Source organism: Thalassophryne amazonica, chromosome 19 (genome assembly GCF_902500255.1).
Source record: "Thalassophryne amazonica chromosome 19, fThaAma1.1, whole genome shotgun sequence".
Taxonomy (NCBI): domain Eukaryota; kingdom Metazoa; phylum Chordata; class Actinopteri; order Batrachoidiformes; family Batrachoididae; genus Thalassophryne; species Thalassophryne amazonica.
In genome coordinates, this window is record NC_047121.1 from 38612493 (window position 1) to 38635319 (window position 22827).

Here is a 22827-nt window from a genome sequence, read left to right on the forward strand (position 1 = left end):
TCCGGTCCAAGAATTTCACCTCTAGGGACACAATATGAAAGTCCCCCCGTCCCTCTTAATCATGGCCCCAGTTCAGAGAAAGAAAACCCACAAAATAGAACCAGAGTCCTATTCAATTATTCCTAGCTGGGGTATTCAGGTGACCAGGCCTGCTCTAATTTTTTCCAAAGTAAACGCTTCGAACCCCACGAGAAACTCAGCTAAGAGCATCGAGGGGGCGCCAAGAGGCAGGGGCTGGGACAGATGGCAGCTCGCCTCGCGGTGTGCTGTCAGCTCGATCCCTAGAACCAACTACGACCTTTTTAACTGCAGCAACTTTTGCACACCTATCAAGGCTCTCCACGTACTCATATGTCATTTGTCATGACCAAATTGACAGGCTTTTGTGAATAAACAGCAGTATATCAACAATGGTTGTGAGTGCGTGTACAGTTTGTTTCAGCGGCGATCCAAAATGGCAGCGGAAGTGACATAGGCCCGACCGTACCTATAGGAAAGACTATGTTTTAAAGCATGGTGTTGCTGAAGTAAATGGAAGAAACTTCAGCAATGTCAATCACGGTTATGTTTTAATATGACTATAGTGTTGTGAACTTTAATGTTAAAACAGTTCCAAATTTAGATTTGTAACACTCAGTTCTAAGACCATACTGTATAAAACACATGTTCATTTCATCTGGGTAGTTGCATGTAGAAAATAAGATCTAACTGATAAGTTAGCTAACCCACCCCTGTTACAGTGACCTACCAACCCACTCTAACTTGGCTAGTTAGCATATTCTTGGCTTGAAAATGAGCTTGTTGAGTTTGTTTGCTATGTGTTCCTCTGGTTACATTTGCCTGCTGTGAAAAATGAGTGATAAGACAATTAGCTTTACGCTAACACAATACAGGATTACAGGAGGCAAAGTAAAACAGGCGTAAATTATGGGTTTGCACCCTGAAATATCTACAGAGTTCTCACATAAATTGCACACAATCCCAGTCCTGGTTATTGTGGTCAGATAACTGTATCAGTGTGTTAGTACTGTTGCTATGCCTGCCGGGCATTAAAGCCATGGACTGTAAAGTATTACTCATGCATGTAAGGCCACTATCACATCAGTCTAGTCACGCACCAGTGAATTGTGGGAGGGCAAATGATGTGTTTGTGCATTTTGTTTTTTTCCCCCTTTCTGAAGTTTGGTCTGAAAAGTACCTAGTGTCCATGTCTGCGTGCTTTTTATGTACCGAGTTGCATTCACATGAATGCTTGATGATATATTTGCATTAAGAAGCTGCTCTATATGCATCTTTATTTCCATCTAGTCATGCAGAATTCTCAGAGGAAAGCTCGAGGAGACGGACAAACCAACATCGAGCATAATAAGAGATGTAGAGAGAGGGACAGAGACAGAAGCACACGTTCTGTGCAAAGCAGGGCATCTCTTTATGCTGTCACATGAAGGCTGAGCGTCTTCGGAAAGTCAACTTTTCAGGAATTTTTAGAAACAGCCTCATTTTCAGATCAGCAGCTTTGTATATTTTTTTAATTTGCTGAAGATGATTGAGCTTGACAAGAGTGTAATTTATGAAGGCAGACAGACTGTCAGTTCATAAAACAGAAATGGAACATAAGGATTGGCAAGTTGCTGTAAAACAGCAATCGTCTAGTGAGGTTTGTAGTCTCCCAGCTGAGGTGGTACGGTATATAACTGGCAGCCTTTTAAAACATTTAGCATCCTGGTTAACGAGAGCTACCCTAACTATATCCTCTGCTCCAAATACAAAGTCCAAAGACGGAAAATGAAATTCATGCATCCAGCCAAAGGCTGGCAAAATGTTGTACAACATGTTTTATTTTTGAAAAATGAATGTACACAGTAGTTTATGGGTATTGTAGTTCTATAGTACATATTTTAAGCTACTTTATTCTGACCTTATCCATAGGTCAGGTTTTATGGTTTGGATCAAAGTTCGAATTGCAGACGTGCAAGGGAAGAACGGATCAAGATTTCCAGTACTGGATGGCGAGCCCCAGCCCAAAGAGTCAAATGAACTGGTAGCTTGTAGCCCGACTGGTTACAAACACATGAACACTGAACAACCTAAAAAAAAAAAAAAAAAAAACTTATCAGACTACAACAGACATTGAAAAAAGACTAAAGGACTATACCCGGGTATATTTTATTTTATTTGGGTATTTTATTTTATTTGGGTAAAGAGCGCTCTGTTTATTTTTTGCCATTGTATTGTTAGTTCACATGAGTTCATTGACAATCATTCTATATAAATAATTCTTCACTTTAAATCAAAGTGTTGTTTATGTCTTATTTGATACACCCCTAGGCTCTTACGAATCTATAATCTGTCTGATCCGGCCCATTTCTCCTTTCCTGCTGGTACTACGTAGAGGTAAATATATTGCCACTTCCAAATACTATAAAAGGGTCAAGAAAGCACCTTAAGTGTTACACAAACACCTGTTAAATACTTACAGATGTAATTTGCTATGGCCATTTGTTAGACATGGAAAACTACGAGGTCTGTCGAAAAGTAATGGACCTTTTTATTTTTTCAAAAACTATATGGATTGAATCACGTGTGATTGTACCAGTCAAGCTTGAACCTTTGTGCATGCGTGAGTTTTTTCACACCTGTCGGTTGTGTCATTCGCCTGTGGGCAGGCTTTGAGTGAGCACTGGTCCAGGCCCCTCGTCGGATTTTCATTGTCAGGGAAATGGCTGAGCGACTGCCGCTTTGCTCCATAAAAATTTTTTTCAGAAACTGTGTGAGACAGCCAGGTGGAAACCATTCGGAAAATTCCGATGGCTTTCGGTGAAGATTCTATCGGCGTCACACATATTAAGGAGGATTACAACCGGATTAAAGATGACCCACAGCAGCGGAGAGCGCACCGCGCTTCGAGCGGCCATCGACAGGCTGAAAGGAGATTTTGTAATGAAAAGACGTGCGGAGGAATTCGCGCGTCGGGACAGAGCCGCTCATGGCGCTCAACAAAAAACACCTCCGTGTTGGAAACCATTCGGAAGATTCAGATGGATTTCGGTGGCTTTTCAGTCGAGTGAGCATCCGAGAAATTGTGTAACAGCTGGGCATGTCAAGGCATGTCCTGTGAGACATGCCCTGTCTGAGGGTCATAATGTGCAAAACCACTTATCTACATTTTACATTTTCACATGTTTGAAGTTTAGTTTATAGCATCTCTAAATTCCTGCAATTCTATAAGTAATTTCATAGACATTTTCCTGCTATTAACATTATTTAGGCCTAACACAACTTGCTTGAGACTTCTGGGACATATGTAAGAGAAATATGTCCCAGGTCCATTGAATTTTACCTCATATTATTATCCTCACATGTCTTTTCAGGCATCTCTGTAACTCAAAGGGTGAGGATCAGGACATATAAATCTTACTGCAGAGACTATAGCCTGACCGATACAGATTTTTGGAGGGTCGATACAATACCGATATTAAGGAGTAAAAAATTTTATGATACTGACATGTTTGGTGATATATTAGCATACATTTCTCCCTAACATTCCCCCTCCCCCCCCCAAAAAATATTAGATTTATATAGAAATACAGCTGCCTGGGAGCATATTCTGCCATCTTGGATTATATTATTCAAGTAACCAACCAACGTACATCACAGTGCTGACACACTGTCTTCAATTTAGATTCCTTGTCTGTTTTGGGGAGCACCCTCTGCTGGACAAACTACACCAATTCCAACAACGTGTTCTCTGCATTGTTTATTCTGTAAAACAAAAGTTTTCATATTGGCAAAGATAACACTGATACCATTGTTTGTGCGAAGGTGTATAATGGCTGATATTATCAACCAAACGATATATTCGGCAGGCTCTAGCAGAGATGAGTGAATGCCGGAGGTAACAAAATTTCCTACATTAGCCTAGCTAGCTGAATGAATTGCTCTTGGTGTCCCTGTATCGAGGCTCTGGTTTTTTCAACAGATCTATCAAGTCAACCCAGACGACATAATGCTAAGTACTAGTAGTAATTACCAACCATTACTGCAGGTTGCCAATGCAGCAACATTAGCATCAATATTAGCTGCTAATAGGTTTTTAGTCCGTCCATTTCCATAGTGGACTATCTCCTTTGAGTTTAAGCCTCTATATGTGTCTGTGGTCATCAGCAAACTTACTGTATGTCCGAAGAGGAAGCCAATGGACACGCATTAGTGGACCCAGCCTTTCAATGTTAGCACAGGAACCATTAGCCTAAAAAGGTACGTAGCTTTACGGTAACATCCCAGTCCCCACTTAAGCCTCTCAAAGTGCTCAGGAATGTTTATTGCTAAGCATGTTTGGCTCATAACTGCTTATCATATCCAACAAAAGTGAAACATTTAGTTTCACTAATGCACAGACAAAAACTAAAATTCAGTTTTTGTTTTCCTTCAGCGTCTGTGTGCTTTTCAGTTCATGTTGTCCGCGGTGGGAAAAATAGACAGCCCCCTGTTATCAACAGTGCTTCTGATATCATCTCTGTAGCACACACGATGATCGTCATATGAGAGTGTGGGCGCGCTCGTGCTGGTGCTCGAGGGGAATTTAAGAGCGCAAACACAAACTGCTGAGCACATTTTCGTTGTGAAACTAAATGGACTCTGAGGCTAAAAATGACACTTTATCATGAGACAGAGAATCTGCTTAAAAAAAAAAAACCTCTTTTACCTTGTCATTCCAGACAAAGCAGCAATTTCAGAGGGAAGTTAATTTAAGAAAAAGTACACACACAAAAAAAGAAACCAGGAGGAAAAGAGGAAGCAGACGCTAATGAAGGAGAGAAGGTGAATTTCACTGGCGCCTTATGCTTGACTGAGCAAGCTTTTAATGTTAATTCCTCTTTTTACCCTACGAAGCTAGTTTGTAAGACGCTCTGTGATGAACATCATTCCTTTTTTCTGCAGCTGTTTACCTAATCACATTTCATTTCATAACCACTGTATAAATGGCTTCTTAATGACAGTTCAGCCTGCGAGTGTAATTGTCACTATCATTCACTCTGGAATGACTTTCTCAGGGCAGCATGTGAACATGTGAGCTTCCTGCTGTCCTCCACTGACAATGTTCCAACCATTTGAGCCACATAACTGAAAAATTGCAGTTATAAAATGATTGTGGTAGTATATTAATATTGTGAAAGTCTGTGCTGTACAATTCATTCACATCTTGCTAGCTTCCAACCACGATTCTGTTACCCTGGCATTGGCCAAGTGGAGAGCAGGGTGTTGGTTTTACTGGTGTGTGTGTGTGTGTGTGTGTTCTGTGGACATGCAGAATCAAAAATGGTAATAAAGATTTCCTTCTAACATGGTGGAATGTTATCTGGATAGATATTTAGAGTTGATGCGGTTTTGTAGCAGTTGGTCAAAGGTTAAGCACTGAAAAAATTTGGAGTAATATTTACTTGAAAAAAAAAACCTAGGAAAGTTTTTTCACCTCAGAAATTCCAAGTAAATTTTACAAGGGGTATTCTTAAGTAAATTTTACTTCCCTATATTAGTTTTTCTAAAAGAATAACTCAAGTAACATTTGCTAGCAATTATCATTTGAATATTTTCATTGAATTTTACTCTGTCTTTAATAAAAAGTAAATGTTCCAGGTGTTCCCCTTGTTTTCACTCAAGGTTGCCACAGCAGATCTAATTTTTAATTTGCATGTTGATTTGGCACAATTCTACACTGGATGCCTTTCTTGACGCACCTCAGGGTTCTCCCCAGAAATTTTTAGTATAGCAGTGCTGTTGGGAACTATCACCGCGCGCCACGCTTCCACTCGGTTGCCCTAGCCGATCTTGTGTCCTGATTTTCACACCTCTCCTCTTCCTAATCTTGCTTTTCCTCTCTACCCCTGTCTTATCTCCAGGTTACTTTTAGGGAAGGTTTACACGACTCCAAGGACAAAGAATTCAGAGTCCTTCCCCTTCTCCCTCTCTTCAGAATCCTACAGGTATTCAACATTGTGATCACCAAGTTCACTGAGTTCCTGCTTATAATCTCGATGCAAGATTACGGCGGTTGATTGGTGGTTAAAATGTATTCATTGGGGTGTTTTTTCTGAGTTAATGTGCACATTTGTGAAACCGCTATATGTTCACTCCCGGGAGATATCGGTCAGCATTGACCACTGAGGATTGCAGTTGGGAGCAACTGAGGCTTGTGAAGGCCACTTGCTCGTGGTTTAATTGCTTTAGTAGTAAATAATTCACCACTATCAATCGGAGGACTGGGAACAGACGAATCTTCTAGGTACCAGCACATTTCCATACAAACTGGTGAAGTGGATCCAGAGAGATAGAGAGAGAGTGTGTGATGATGAGTGACCAGTGCCATGATGCCAGATGATAACTGGGTTGAAAAAGCAAGTGCTGACACAACACAGAGCACGGGCCCGGAAACAACCCCCCCCCCCCCCCACACACACACACAGAGTCCGGCTTGAGGTCAATGTTGGACCTCTCGTGTCTCCACTCATGATTAAATGACAACTGCACAATTAATAGTGAGGCCAGTACTTTATTTATCAAAAATGTTTTTGCTCTGTTCTTTTTTTTTCACCAATATTAGTGACACCAATCCATCTTTAGTCTGAATTAGAAACTGCAAAGATTAATTAAATTAAATCGCTGACTATTTTGGTAATTGATTAATTGTTCTGGGTTTGTTTTATTATGTAATTGATGAATTAATTTATTGTTAATGTCCAATGCTCTGATGTCAGCATCTTAAATGTGAATATTTTCTGATTTCTTGCTTCCTCTCTGACAGTATTATCTTTGGAATGTGGATAAACAAGACATTGAGGATGTCCTCTTGGGCTTTGAGAACATTGATCAAATATTTTTCACTATTTTCTGACATTTCTGGACCAAACACCTCATAGATTAATACAGAAAATAATCACCAGATTAGCTGTTTATGAAAAATAAACTGACAATTGGTCACCACAGTCTCGTTTGAGGGCGGGGCACTAAAGGATTAAAATATGACACATATGATGTAATTCTCTACTTCCCTGGGAAAAATACATGGCATTTCTCTGCGTTTTTGGGCAAATTACATGCAAACAAAGTGAACAATGCAAAGAAAAAGTGATGATGCAGTGGAAGTGTTTTGTAGTTGTAGTTTCATTTTTGACCCCAGAGCTCAAATGTGTCAAGGCGGTTGTGTAGGCAAGAGGAACGTAGCTACTCTGGTTAGCTGTGTAGGCTAACACTTACTGACACTACGTCTCCCCATTTGCCTCGTCTTCCTTTCTCCACGAGAACCGAAAAAAGTGCACTTTCGCGACTGCTTCGGTGATTGAAGCCGAAAATAAAAGAATGGCTGTCCCCATAAGTGGTCAAATTCTGCGATATCACACGGTTCAAACGACACTGGCGATGCTCTATTGAATCCCTATGAAATATATTAGGAGTTTTTTTTTCTGTCTTTATATGTGATATTTTATTTATTTGCAAATAAACACTTTTAAAATCAGAAAATAATGCAAGATTGAAAGTTTTTTTGGTCAAGTTTATTTTATTACTTACTGGTAAATTAACCATATGGCCATCCAATCAGGAAAAAAAAAATAAATAAATCAGTAAAGTCCATAAAATAAATCATTAGATTAATCAAAAAATGAACAGATCAGTCAATTGCAAAAAATAATTATTAGTTGCAACCCTAGTCTTAATTTTCTCAATTTCTGTTTGCCATAACAGCTCCCATGTCTAATGGCACCATTATAGAGTCCAATTATATTGTCTGCAGATGTTCTGCCTTGTATTGGGTATATTATTAACCGTATTGTCTGTGGGAGAAGTCAAGGACAAAATATTCAGGTCTGTGGCAGTCAACATTAATCTTACGAATAATTAAGAGGATGTGATTCTGACAGGGCATCAGAGACTGGAACACTGCAATTTGTCCTTGGAACTGTTTTTGTTTTTTCCTCCATATGCTTTTTTCCCAGAAAAGTGGTGTCATACTGTAGCATGTTTCAAAAACACTGTCCTACTTTGTACTACTTGTTGGTCTGTCTAGCATTTGAAATGTTCACTGTAGCTTTGACACGTGTACACAATACACGTTGAAAATGCAAAAACAAGCCGCTACGACAGAAGCCATTAAAAAAAATGTTCAACTTGAACTTATGTTTCTGTGACACACTTTATCTAATCGACATGCACATGTCACCTGCATGCCAGACCATATACACTGATTGCAACATTTCTACATCTGAGTGAACTGAGAGTGGAATTGCAAAACGCACAACCCCACCAAGGATGAATAGCTCCTCTCTCACAACACACTTATCTGTGACCAACTCCTCAGAGTACACATTTTCATTCACGAGTGTGTCCGTAGAATTTTTCTCAGGCCTCACAGGAAAAAAATAACACGCTCACGGCACCCAGTTAGAAATATATAACCAATGAACATCGTGAACACAGTGAGCATGACTCACCGCTCCACAAGTGTATTAAATGTAGTTTTTATCACCTCAGTTAAGGTGGGTTTTTGTGTGATGGAGCAGTTTTGCACATTGCGTATTGTTTTTTTTTAAATTTTGGAATACAGTGGAGAGATTATATCTCCATACTGGCCTGGGAATGCCTCTGTATCCCCAGTCAGACGTGTTTAAAGTGGACCTGGAAAGGGAGTTTGGTTTGCCCTACTGAAGCTCTCGACTCAATCACGATTCACTGATAAACGCGATCTTTTCTTGCATCGAGTCTTTCAATGGATTTTGGGGTAATTTGGAGGCTCTGAATCTGGTGTTAGTCTTTGCCAATCACATCATGTTTTTTGAGATATGAAAACAGATTTCTTGTATCAAGCATTGAGCAAAAGCTTGCAGTCAGCGTACACTTCTTCAATGCCATAATGTTATTGCGGCTCTTGTTCACATTTCACAATCTGGTTTAAAAAAAAAGCTGCCTTTTGATTAGTAGAGTCAAACTTGTGAGTGAAGGAGCAACTTTTGCATAATCCATCAATGCAGAACATGCATATGTGAAAAACAATGTGATAGAGTGAAATGTGAGCTCAGATTCGGATTCAGCACCCCAAAATGACCCTAAATCAGTCTCAAAGTCCATGCAAGAAAATGTTTTTTTTTTTTTTTTTTTTGAAACACACTAGGACAGGCGAATTGTCTGTACAACCACTTTGGGCAGATGTTTAACATTAAACTCAAGCACATGAAAATATAAAAGTCAGATTAAAAACAGATTGATGATGACCCCTTTAATAATTGTCTGAATCAATTTCCCCCCATACGTCTTACATATTTAGCAGCTCCATGGTGGTGTTTCATGACCTCATGAGATGTAGAAGGTCAGATGAGGTCTGGGAGCTTCCATCACCTTATAGAACCACCCTGGGTTCTGCTGGTGAACCATCAAGGCAGACAATCCTATCTGTGCTTCTCCAAAGAAGCCATCTATTTATACTGTAGTTGACACGTGGGTGTCTCCTTGGGCCTTTTTCACTTGATGAGGTCATCAGTACTGAAGCACTTACAATGCTAGATCATGCCAAAATTTTGCACTTGGCGTTCCCTCAAAATGCAAAAGCTACTTCTCATCTGAATCCACTGTTCATCTGACACATCATTCCACAGGTACAAAGGATCCTCCAGAGAGACCGAGAACCAAACACACTCAGGCATCGCCTTAAGTCACTGGTTAGCATCAAAGTCTTACAACCACACAGTAATACTGGAAGCAGCAGGATCCAAAAGATATGACCTTCATGTCCTTATTAAACCTCAGCATAAAATTAACATTTGCCATTCAAAATCCAAGTTTCAGGCTCAACTTCTCAATACCACCACCACCATCACTACCACTATACTCTTGATTCAATCTTATAGCACCCCCTATTTCCAAGCACCCACTCAATATTGTTTAATCACTGCAAAGGATTTACTGAGTGGGTTTAATATACTCCACACAAGATGTGTGTTTTTATCAGTAGACAGTTCATTTTTACTGTTAGCGTGTTTATGCAAATTTGGGGAGCTGTGTGATGTGGAATTGTAGGGACTGACTTCACATTAATACCATATTTTCTGGAGTACAAGTCACACCCGTAAAAAAAAAAAAAAAAAAAACCTCCCAAAGAGGAAAAAATCCATATACAAGTCGTACTGGCGCATAGGTCGCACAGTTTTTTTTACTGTATTATTAGCTCTTTAATTTGGGGGTTTTGTTCATTGTTGTAGCGTACTCTTTATTAGCATCTTCTCTGAGTTTCTGGGCAAATTACATGGAAACCAAGTGAAAATGCATAGAAAAAGTGACAATGCGGTGGGAAAGTGGACATGTGTTGCGAGTTGTTTATGACCCGGTGTCGCAGACCAAATGGTCCGCCACTAAGAATTGGTCCACTTTTTGCATCTGCACATGCATCATTTCGGAGCACAGCACCACGTCTGAGACGGAGTCTCTTCGCCCAAAGCAATCAAATGGATTAATGGGATTAGTAACCATCAGATGATAAAGGTAAAACCTCTTAAATCATTCTAAAATCAGTTTTAAGCAGAAATGAGGCCATTTTAAGCAGAAAGGAGGTGAAATTCTGTGACGCTTTGAAATGTCCAAACGCAGCAATCAGATAGCAGCTTGTTTAGCCATGGCGCTCTGATTACGTCCGCCGCCTCTTATGATGAAATAATGCTGTATTTATGTGGAAATGATTGTTGTACAAAAGCTTCAGATATCTGTCGCTGAGATAAATGATGACTGGAGCGCGATGACTACGATGACTGGCTAACTGTGTAGGCTAACCCTTACCAACATGACCTCTCCCATTTGCCTCGTCTTCCCTTCTCCACTGGAAACTGAAAGAAACAAAAACTTTTCGCGACTGCTTCGGTTATTGCAGCCGAAAACAAAACAGTACATCATTTTTCCATGTGTGTAAATATATTGTACAATGGGACTGGCTGTCCTCATAAGTGGTCAAATCCCACAATATCCTGCAGGGTTCAAACGAGACTGCAGTGCCCTATTGAAATTTATTCTTTCATTATTGGATTTTATTTTGTTTAGGGCTTTGATTCCTGAGAATCAAAGTTCAAGACAAGTAGTAAAGTAAGTTCCTTTGGTTGCCTCCTTGTTTGCACTCGGGATTGCCACAGTAAATCTGAGGTGGATCTGCATGTTAAATTGGCACAGTTGTACACTGGATGCCCTTCCTGACACAACTCCAACTCCTTTCTCACAAGTAGCAGGGGTGGGGTTTGAACTGCGAATCCTCCAAAGTGAAAACAAGTGAACTAACCACTTGGCCACCACGCCCATTCCAAGACAAATTCATAATTATTGTTATTCATAACAAGAGAGGGAAGGTTCCCGGTTCAAACCACTCCATCCGACCATTTCTCCATGTAATGTGGAGTTGCGTCAGGAAGGGCATCCGGCGTAAAACTTGTGCCAAATTAACATGCAGATCCACCTAGGATCTGCTGTGGTGACCGCAAGTGAAAGCAAGAGAGCAGTCAAGGGACTTATTGTTATTCATAACAGATGTGTGATTTTTGTTGTTACACAATTCACAAGGGAGATTAAGTTGCAGGACCTCCCAAACAAGCCAGAAGGAAGGAAAAAAACTGCTGTAGTTAATCTCACTCATTTACTCATCTTCAACTGCTTAGTCCAATTAAGGGCCGGGTGGGGGTGGGGGGCTGGAGCCTATCCCAGCAGGACCCCAGACAGGACGCCAGTTTGTTGCAGGACCACATATAGACAAAAACACATTCACACCTGCACACACCACCTACAGACAATTTAAAGTTTCTGATCTACCTAACCAGCATGTCTTTGGATGTGGGAGGAAGCCGGAGCACCCGGAAAGAACCCACGCAAACATGGGGAGAAGACGCAAACTCCACACAGATAGGCTACAGGTGGGAATCGAACCCATGACGTTCTTGCTGTGAGGCAACAGTGCTAACCACTAACCCCACCATGCTGCCCCGTTGTTAAACAGAATCAACAAATTAATTACTAAAGTTAATAGATAGATGTAGTAGAGTAACCCTACAATATTATCCTCTGAGATGGACAGGAAATTTTTCTGCCTGTTTTAGCTCCGTGAAAAATAGGCACCAAGTCTATTCTCTAGAGGGACGCGATACACGCGATGCAACATGGTGTATCTGGCATGATGCATCACTCATGCAAGGTTTAATCCATTAACGCCAAAATGAACACACAACACAGTCGTGATGCAAATGTGACATCCACATTGTATTTCAGGCCTTGTTCAGAAAAGAAGGGCTGGACAATTCAAACCTGAAATTCTGTTATCACAAAATAAATAACTCTCCCCCACAGCTAGGCCCACCAAGAAAAAGAACCTCTGGAGCCGCCGCTGTACCAGCGGCAGATTGAGCCACATTTAATTTTAGACAATGTCAGCATGCTTCCACAATGATCTTCACCTAAAACCCAACTGCTGTGGTCCGGTGCATTCCAGACAGGAGTATGTAATGGTTATAGTATCAGCTCCTGTGCGCCATGTTGGAGCAGACTGCTCACATCACAACACAGAACCCTGCATGCTCCTCTCCTGCAGCTGGTGATGGCTCAACGGAGGCAGAGAGAGAGAGAAGGAAAAGGAGGGATGAATTAAAAAAAAACATCCTCAACTCTCCATCCGCCAGCACGAGAGCCCCAAAGATCACCAGAGCCAAGAACACGTAAACATGTCGTGTTTACACCTGCTGGCCTGGGCTGCATCAGGGGTTCAAACTACAGACCTGCACCGCAGGGCCTCTGAGGAGGTGAGAAAGGATGGGTTTGGAATATTACAGCTGATTTTGGAGGTGTGAGCCTCTGTGATCGGTACAGAAAGCATGAAGCGCACGTTTTCCCCCATGTTCCCACCCTGACGCCTGAGGGATGCTGCTGATCTAATAAGAGACAACCCCCCCTCTCCCCAAAAAACAAAAACAAACAAACAACATCCCCCACCCCAACAAGTCATTCAGCACACACACACATACACGCGCGCTAAATCACGACTTACTCAGCAGCGGATCCGGTTGGCTTCTCCTCTCAGACGCCTTGTGTTTGTGATGATGCCTGTGCGCGCGGCCCCGACAATAACAACACCAGGATGGACCCCCATAAAAAAAAAAAATTAAAGAAATTTCAAAAGACGCCGGGTGCAGTCCTAATCACGTAAAATCTCGAGTGCAGGGCGTCGTCCGGATCAGGTCGGAGTCTTGAATTGTTTGTGAAGGGGAGCGCGCGAGACGAGCAGGGGATACGCCTCCCGAGATAAAAGGGGGCCCTCGCTGCGCGCGCACTCACTGAATTTTGTTTGGGTCCTCCTCTCCGAACGGGGGCCCTGCTGGCTCTGCTCCAGCCTGATGCCGTCTGGAAGAAAAGCAGCCTGACAGAGTGGTACAGCGGCTGCCGGAGAGCCGCAAATCAGCACCGAACACGGTTCTCCGAGACACAGGAGAGGTGAGCGTTTTTTCTGTTCAACTCTGCCCCCTACTGGTGGATTTGATAAAAGTCCCCTCCCTCCCCCCCAAAGCGCTCATTCTCTGTCGGCTATATATCTTTTTTTTTTTTTACATTTTATTTCAAAACAAATAATTTGTTATTGCAACTATAAACATACACGTTTCAATATGGCAGCATTACTGTCCTTTTCCCCCCACCTTTGCTTCCTCAGACGGCACCTGCACGCAATTTCCAGCAGGTGGTGCACGAATACCAGTTTTAAGATCCTCGACTCGAGTATAGGCGCCATCTTGTCACCCAACCCTCACGTTTGTATCACGTGCACATTTAAAGCTAAGCTAACTTGCGGAGACGACGTTATTTGGTTTTGTCTTGGGTGGGAAAACTAAACTAAATTATTAGTCGAGTTATCATGATAATAAATACCAAAGTTCAAATCTAAGCAGTGAAACTCTCAAATTGACTTAATAAAAAAACAAAACAAAACTGCAAAAAAATTGAAGCTAAAGGGGACTTGGAGAGTTTCCCGATTTTTGTAAATAAAAGTAATAACTGTCAAGTTCACAAATTAATCTTCTTCAAGTCAGGAGGAATTATAAATCAAACCCCAGTGGAAATGTATACATAACCTACGATCCCTGGTTCTCAAGACCAGGCATCTAAGTGGCTCTACTTTAATCTTTTCTACTCTCCTATTTTACGCTTCCTTTTTAGATATTTAGATATAGCTTTGTATACTGGCATAGTTCCACCTTAGAATTGAAATATATAAGATATACCTTACTGAATTTTCATGCACTTGTCTCTAGAAAACAAACAATGAAATCATAAGGACACCTTGCCAAAACAGTTCCAAGCCTATATTTTTTAACAGTGATTTACATGCTAATTAGATTGCCAGACAAATAGAAAAATAATTGAGTCAGGTATTAGTTTGTCATAATCAACTATTACGACGAGTTGTCTTAACCCTATTTTACCCTTTCATGTCAGGCTCTGTTACAGTGAATCAAATGGAAACATTTTATGGTTTTTATTGTACATGGTCCCTTTACAACCAGTAAAAGAAAGAATTGTGACAGCATAATGCAGTCTGCCATCTCACCAATAGATGGTACCAAATCCTACATTCTGCAGTTTTAAATGAAATAACCATTTATCGTTGATTTTGTTTATTTGTTTTTGTTTTTTTGTTTTTTTATTGTTTCTTTCTTAAGTTTAGTTATTGAGTTTGAGATGCAGCCATTCTGTTCTGTGTGCACCAGATCTCTGATCTAAAGCAGTGTAGGTCCTGATTTGTTCTTGGCTGGGAGACCACTTATGCAGACCAGGTGCTGTTAAAGTGTAAAACCAGTGTATCTTGTGTAAAACCTTTCATATCCCAATGCGGATCTGTACTGGATCCACTGTGATGACTTTGAACAACTATTGGCAGCCTGAAAACAACAGCTTTGAGGTAATCCGTGGCATCAAAATATTTCAGTTGAACTAATTTATCGGGTTTTACAGTGAGGGAATTTCTACAAGCAGAGTCCGAAATATGTGACCCTCTGGGATTTTTTTTAATCTGAAACTTAAACTATGTGCATATATAAAATGGATTTTGCACAATATGGCCACTTTATGAGATATAACTGACATCTAGAAGGAATCAAATAGCTTCAGATAACATGATGTAGAACCATCCATCCGAGATTCCATCTCGGGTAGATGATAGTGATGTCCACAGACAAAACATCACATGATGACAAACAGAAAAGAGCTTCTATTTGTGGGTGGCTGAGCCTGTCACGTTGGTGTGTGTTTGTATGTGTGTGTGCATGTGCAATGATATGTTTGAACGGTGCAGTTATTTGTTTGAATTAAAAGTGTTTGCATGCTTGTTTACTTGCATGTGTATGTGCACGTGAGCGCAGACAGTCGGTGCCTGCACAGTCCTCGGGGCCAGCTCAGCACTTGGCTTCTTATCTCCCTCTCAGAACCTTCGTCATGAATAAACATTGCCTGAATAAGAAATCACTCCAAATGAAAATAAGCGAGTGAAAATTGGAGGAGGAGATTTTAAAATACGCTGCAAAGGAGGGCTGGTGAGAAAGTGAATGCAGAAGATTAGAGGGCTGGAGCTGAGAAACAGTTTGAAAGCAGAGAGAGGACGAGTGGCCTCAGTGCACCGTGCTGATAAACCTTCAAAAAGTTTCACTCTTGTCTTTTGTTTGACCCTTTTTTCCTCTTGTACCCGCTCTGTGTCTACCTGCCTCAGTTTGCCTCGCGCTCTGTGTTTAGACTTGTGGTGAGGCACATCGTGGCCATGTCTGTCTCTCTGTTTGCCTTCAAAATGCAAAGTGCAATTTCACTCAAACTTGGTGAATAAAAACACTGGGTCATCCATCCTATTGGAAACCGTTTAAAGGTCAGTGTCAAGTTAAAGGTTATCATCTTCTGTCTGTGGTAATATCTTCAAAATGCAAAGCTCAATTTCAATCAAACTTGGCCAACAAAAACTGTGGTTTGTCCTCTTACTAGGGGAGCTACGACCACTACCTTTGCACCCCCCCAGGACTAAACCAAACCAACTTTTTTCGGTTCAGCCATCTTGGACACCATCTTGGATAACTGGCTTGAGGCCAGTTTTTATTTTTGGGAACATCCTGATTGTGTTTTGGGGTCATCTAAGGAACCTAAAAAAGTTGGTTTGGTTTAGTCCTGGGGGGGGGGCACAGTGGCAGGTGGGGAGATTGTTGACCTGGGTGGTACACCTGTCAAACGGCAAAGCAGGTGTCCTAAGGCGAGCTCAGGGAGAACAGAAGGGCAAAAGCTCGTTTTATCTTGATTTTCAGTATGAATACAGACTGTGAGGCCTCACAATCCTTCTAACTTTTTGGGTTTTAAGAAGGAGGTGTCAGAAAAGTTATCACAGGGATAACTGGCTTGTGGCAGCCAAGCGTTCACAGCGAAGTCACTTGTTGATCCTTCGATATCGGCTCTTCCTGTAATCATGAAGCAGAATTCACCAAGCCTTCGATTGTTCACCCACATTGCTGCGCAATTTGTTGTACCAATGTGTCCGCTGGACACCGCGCGATAAATAATAATTTTGTAGTTGATGATGCATTTGCTCTCAGTACTTGGCTGATGAAACCATCGCTCCCAGAATCACAGAGAAATTATCTACAGCTACAGGTTGTCTTGTCATCGTCGTGTCGCACCATTGGCTCCTCAGCCAAGCACATACAGCAAATCTTGAAGAAATTTCCGTTTTGCGAAACTTGCATTCACGTTTCAGGAGATATTTTTGCAGTATTCACGTTTGCAGCTGATTCACACTTTTGGCGTTAATATAGGTCACATCAAAGTCACAGGTTGCCTGATGCCTCACAGCAAGAAGGCTGTGGGATCGCTTCCCGCCCTTCCTGTGTGGAGTTTGCATGTTCTCCCCGTGTCTGTGTGGGTTTCCTCCAGGGCAGTCCGGTTTCCTCCCACAATCAAAAACACGTGCTTATTTAGGGTCTGCTGCTTTCTCTGCCCCTGACCAAGGCAGCGTCTCTACATCTGGAGTTGGTCCCCGGGTGCCAGTGTCGCCGACCAAACGGTCCCTCCTAAAAAAATCGGTCCACCCTGCCTTCACTGCGCATGGATTATTTCTGTGTCAGCCGCGCTTCACCAATTATCACCTCGTTTCTGCTTCAAGTGTTACTCCAGTCATCATCTATCTCAGCAACAGATATCTGAAACTTTTGTACAACAATCATTTCCACATAAATTCACCATTATTTCATCATAAAAGATGGAGGAAGTGATCAGAGCGCCGCAGCCAGAATAGCGGCTGCCTTCACTGCGCCTCTGTCATTTCAAAGTGTCATTAGCGATTCAGCAATTATCGTCTCATTTCTGCTTAAAACTGACTTTGGAATGATTTACGAGGTTTTACTTTGTCATCTGATGTTAATAATCACGTTATTCCCTTTGATCGCTTTGGGTGAAGAGACTATCTCAGACAAGCTGCTGTGGTCCCAAATGACACATGCGCAGTGGAGGCAGGGCGGACCAATTTTTAGGGGGGGGCACCGTTCGGTCTGCGACACGGGACTGTGGTTGGATTGTGTTTAACTGTAATTTGAATGGATTAAATGCAGAAGACAAATTTCATTGTATGTATGAAATATGTACAATGACAATAAAGGTTATATCATATTGTTTTTATTTTTAATGTCTGCAGTGATATCTTAAAAATGCAAAGCACAATTTCAATCAAACTTGGCAGATAAAAACAGTGGGCTGTCCTCTCAGAACACAAGTCACATCAAAGTCATAAATTAAAGGTCAAGGTCAAATTAGAGATAATCATCTGCTGTCTGTGGTGATATCTTAAAAAATGCAAAGATAAATTTCAATTAAACTTGGCAGATAAAAACAGTGGGCTGTCCTCTCAGGACACAAGTCACATCAAAGTCGCAAGTTAAAGGTCAAGGTCAAATTAGAGATAATCATGTACTGTCTGTGGTGATATCTTAAAAAAATGCAAAGATAAATTTCAATTAAACTTGGCAGATAAAAACAGTGAGCTGTCCTCTCAGGACACAAATCACATCAAAGTCGCAAGTTAAAGGTCAAGGTCAAATTAGAGATAATCATCTACTGTCTGTGGTGATATCTTAAAAAAATGCAAAGATAAATTTCTATCAGACATAGTGAATAATCACAGTAAGCCATCCTCTCACAGCAAGGTCATGTCAAGGTCATAGATCCAATGTCCAGGTCAAACCAGAGGTCAACATTTACTGCCTGCAGCCAAGTCTTCAAAATGCAAAGATTCATTTCAATCAGGACTTGATAGATAAACTCACTGGAGATCCTCTTGCAACACAGGTGACATCAAGGTCAAAGGCAAAGGTAAAATATGAGGTAATCATCCACTTCCTACTGTAGTATCTTCAAAAGGCAGAGAGAAATTGCATGTGGATAAACTCAGTAGCTGACCTTTTGCACCACAGGTCATGTCAAGATCATAGGTCTAAGGTCAAGGTCAAATCAGAGGTCAGCATCTACTATCCAAGATGATATTTTCTACACGCAAAGAGCAATGCACAACTCAGTGGCTCATCCTTTTTGCAACACAGGTCATAGCAAGGCCAATGGTCATCATCTAATGTACATAGCAATATCTTCAAAATGCAGTGATCAATTTCAGTCAAACTTGGTTCATAAACTCAATGGACCACCCTCTTCCAACACAACTTAAGGAAAGGTAATAGGTTACAGGTCAAGGTCAAATGAGAGGTAGTAGTTTACTAGTCCGTGGCGATATCTTCAAAACAAAATGCACTTTCAGTCAAGCTTGGTGGATAAAATCAGTGGACTGTCCCCTCATAATAAAATGAATGTAAATATCATAGGCCCAAGTTCAAGGTCAAATCAGAGGTCATCTTCTAAAATACCTTAATGACCATATCACATAAGCTACAGCAGATGTTTAAACATGGTATTGAACATAGGCTTCCCTTCTCCTGTGGCTAACAAATGTATCAGTCCTCTGATGTCAGATACATCAAGTGGTGATGTTAGGTGAAGTTAAAAACAAAAATAGCAGTTGGTGGCAAGACAGAACACAAACAATGTGAGATCCAGATGATTGCAGTAATCATCTGGGTCTCACATTGTTTATGTGTTCTTTTCTGATGTGTACGCTGGACGGCTGTGGGAGCTGGACGGCTGTGGGAGCTGGAAGTCTTTCAGCCCTTGTTTTTTTTGTTTGTGCTCTAGTTTGTAATGAGCTGTTTCACTGAAAATCATCAGAAGATCATGTTTCATTCCAACTTTCATCATTTGTCTCTTTGTCACACTCTCCTTTGTGTTTGTCTCCTGGCAGACATGAAAGGAAAGCTTGTGTTGGGTCGCCAACTGTCCTTTCTGACTATCCACACACCAGTGCGGTGCCACATCTGGAGCACAGATCCACCGCGAAATAACGAGGGTGTGAGTGTGGAGTGATGCAGCATCATTAGCTGTGCACCTTCTGTCAGTGTCCCGTCACTGCAGCTACCCACACGCTCGTCTGTCTACCTCCCAGAGCTTCCTCCCTACTGGTCCGCATGTCTTTTTGTTTGTCTTACTCTTTTCTTTTTTCAATGGCCATCAGTGTGATTTCAGCTTTGCTGGTGTTGCATCGAGTTGGCATCAAACGTATGTGTGTTAATCAGAGGTCGTTACACAGGTCATAGTGTGACGGAAGAAAGCTGATTCATTCAGAGTCTCCGTTCAGACTCAGAGTGGACGGACAGCTCTTTTATTTCTGCTTTTTACCAAATGGAGCATTGAGGACATTCTTATTGTCCTTCATTTTGCCTCATTTCGATTTCGTTCACAGCTTCCTTTCTCTTCAATTATTTATTTGGCCAATTTTCCTTCCTTCCTTCCTTCTTTTGCCCCTTCTCTTGCTCCTTTTTCCTTAACTGATTTAATTTCCCAGTTCTTCCTTCCTTCCTTCCTCTTATTGTATTTTGTTAATTTCACTTCTTATGTTTTCTTTCCTTCCTTCATTGCTTCCTTCCTTTGCCCCATTTGTATTTCTTTCCTTGTCCCCCCCCCAGTATTTCTGTCTTTTCCCTACCGAGGACTAGTATTTTTCCTCGTCTCCTCTCTTCTTAAATTTTCCTAATTTTTCCTTCCTTCCTTCCTGTCTCTATTCATTTATTTTCTCAATTAAAAAAAACCTTCCTTCCTTCACCTCAATTGTATTTCCTTCCATGCCATCTTTTTCTTCATTTAATTTCACATTTTATTTTGCCTTCCTTCATTTCTTGTTTCCTTCCGCTGTCCCATTTGTATTTCCTTCCTTACCTCATTTCACTTCATTCACTTCACCAATATTTCCATCCTTCCTTCCTTACCTAGGTTGCCCCATTTATATTTTTGCTTGCCTCTTCTCTTCATTCATTTGTCTAAATTTTCCTTTCTTTCTCACCTCATTTGCCTTTATTCATTTATTTTTCCAATTTTTGAAAATTCCTTCCTTCCTTAGTTTGTTCCGTTTGCTTTTCTTTCCTGACATCCTTTCTCTTCAGCCATTTATTTTCCAAATTTTTCCTTCCTTCTATCAAGGCATAAGCACACCTAAACTACTAAATGCAGGACACAAGCACACTGTGGAGAAGCGAAAGAAAATACTTTGCCACTTTTGTTGTGAAATATTGTTGGTTAAAATCTAATATACAGGGAAATGGAAAACACATAAAAAAATTCAGTGCTTAAATACTATTGTTGTTGTCTGCTTCCTTCTATTAATACCTTGTTTTGTCTTTCCTACTACAGTATGTGTGGTTTTACTCTGTGGGCCACCCTTTGTTATCAGTCAGTGCATTGACTTTACTCTCTAATCTTCACTCACCATCTCTTGCATAGTGGTGAGATGATGGAGGATGACTGGCCGAAAAAGTCACGTACTGTCGCGAATATCTACAACACGCAAAAATCAGCCTGATACAGTGTTGTGCTTATGTTATTGCTTTGATCAGATGTCTACAGGATGGCTCATCATACTCAGCTTGGTTGACTTTGAAATTATTTGCAGATATGCTGGAACATTTATTGCAAGCAGCATAGGATATCTATTTTCAGACTTTATAAAGTACATTTTTCCAAGTCTTGTATTTTGTGATATGCAGTGTTGCAGAGTTGATTAAATGCTTGTGTGGATGTATGTATTTTTGTGTTGTGCCAGCATGCATAATAACCCACAACATCTTCAGTGAGGGGATGCAAGGACTGAAACTGGGTCAGACGGTTGTAAGAGTGCACGATCCTCTGCCAAGAGCTTCATTTAAAAATTGTGACACATCTGACAGTTTTCCCTGGCAAGGAAGAGATTTATGCATTTGAAAATATGCGTGGGAGTTGAGGTAAGACAGCACAAAGGAACGGGGAAGTTCTTCAAATTCTAAATGTGTGAAGAGACACAACAACACACACCCCAAATTGTAAAACACACTTGTATAACGACTTTCTTAATTACGTCCTCAAAAACATTTAAAAATAAATAGCTGGTCATACTAGAGAACCTATCCACTGACATTTCATTGAGAAGTTGAAGAAATTTTAGTGCCATCAGTTGACTTGCACTGCTCAGTAGAGGTGGGCGGATCGATCCTAATATCGCTAATATCGATACCAACGCTGGTATTGATATTGAACGATCCACGTATAAAAAGATCGATACTCAAGCTTTTTTCTCTCCTGCACGCACTGACTGCTGCACACGCAGATTCATCAAAATCTACTGTCTGTCTGTAAGAGCAGCGCTCCGCTGTGTCACACAACACGGAGCAGCGCACGCTTCCCCCCTCTGGTCTTTGGTTGTTGCGCCGTCACCTGGCTCAGCGGATCATAGCCAGAGACCTGTTCGCTTCACCTCCATGAAGAACTTGCTTAAAAGATGGTCAGGTTAGCTGGCAAGCTTTTTATCTGTGTTTTTTCAATGCTGTTTCGATATTTATGGAGTATGTTCATGTCCGACTTGGTTTTTCTAATTATGTTTTTAGCTTTCTGGTTTATAATAAATGTGATACGTGATCTGGACCGATTGTCATGGTAATGGTCTGATATGTGAAAATATCAGACCAGAAATCAGCCAATCAGAGCGTGCGTAGCGTTGTAAACATATAATAATAGTTTTTATTAATAAAGGTTAACTTCCTGGCACACATACGCAGATCAGTAGAAAATGGCTGCTTCGTTTGTAACCCATTCGCATCAGGCACAAAGTTGTCTTTTGCCCAAACGCAACAGAATATGGGGCAATGCAAAGTAGCGACAAAGTAAATGGAAGCGTCCTGTAAATATTTATTGACGTGCCGGACACGCAGAGGACTGAGCGCCCTGAATTAAAAGCAAAATCTATAGGTACGGTCAGACATCCGGGTCGCTGATGCGCTCGCACATAGCAACGAGCATAGTAATCAGTGAGCTGGTGAAAACAAACCGCTGTCGCGCTCATTTCCTACTTGACATCTATCGTGTTCACATAATTCTGCCATGTTTTTTCTACTTAATATATGCCAGTTTTCACAGAGAATGCCACAATTGTGTATTGCAGTTGGCTGTACCAACCACTATAAGTTAAAAGATCGAAAAGTGCGTTTTTCAAGCTCCCAAAGTGCCACAAAAGTCCAGACAGAAGGGATAAATGGCTGACTGCTATCAGCCGAGTAAACGAGGATGGAAATAACGCCGCCGGATTGCTAGTTGGCATCGTTTATGGTCGGAACTACAGCGGTATCTGATCGTCTTCTAACCTCCGACTTTCATTGTTGATTAATGAAAACATTCTTG

General features: G+C 41.1%; 2 long non-coding RNA genes across 2 annotated transcripts; both read right to left on the minus strand.

Annotated features, from left to right (window-relative positions):
- Nucleotides 1-42: 42 nt before the first annotated feature.
- On the minus strand, nt 43-10461 carry LOC117501090. The gene is made up of 4 exons (XR_004557925.1): nt 10448-10461; nt 8698-8702; nt 1747-1752; nt 43-154 (listed from the first exon to the last, which is right to left on the minus strand). It is a non-coding gene; the product is annotated as an uncharacterized LOC117501090 (long non-coding RNA).
- Nucleotides 10462-10961: 500 nt separating this feature from the next.
- Nucleotides 10962-22827, minus strand: LOC117532341. The gene is made up of 3 exons (XR_004566842.1): nt 22710-22827; nt 17118-17122; nt 10962-10975 (listed from the first exon to the last, which is right to left on the minus strand). It is a non-coding gene; the product is annotated as an uncharacterized LOC117532341 (long non-coding RNA).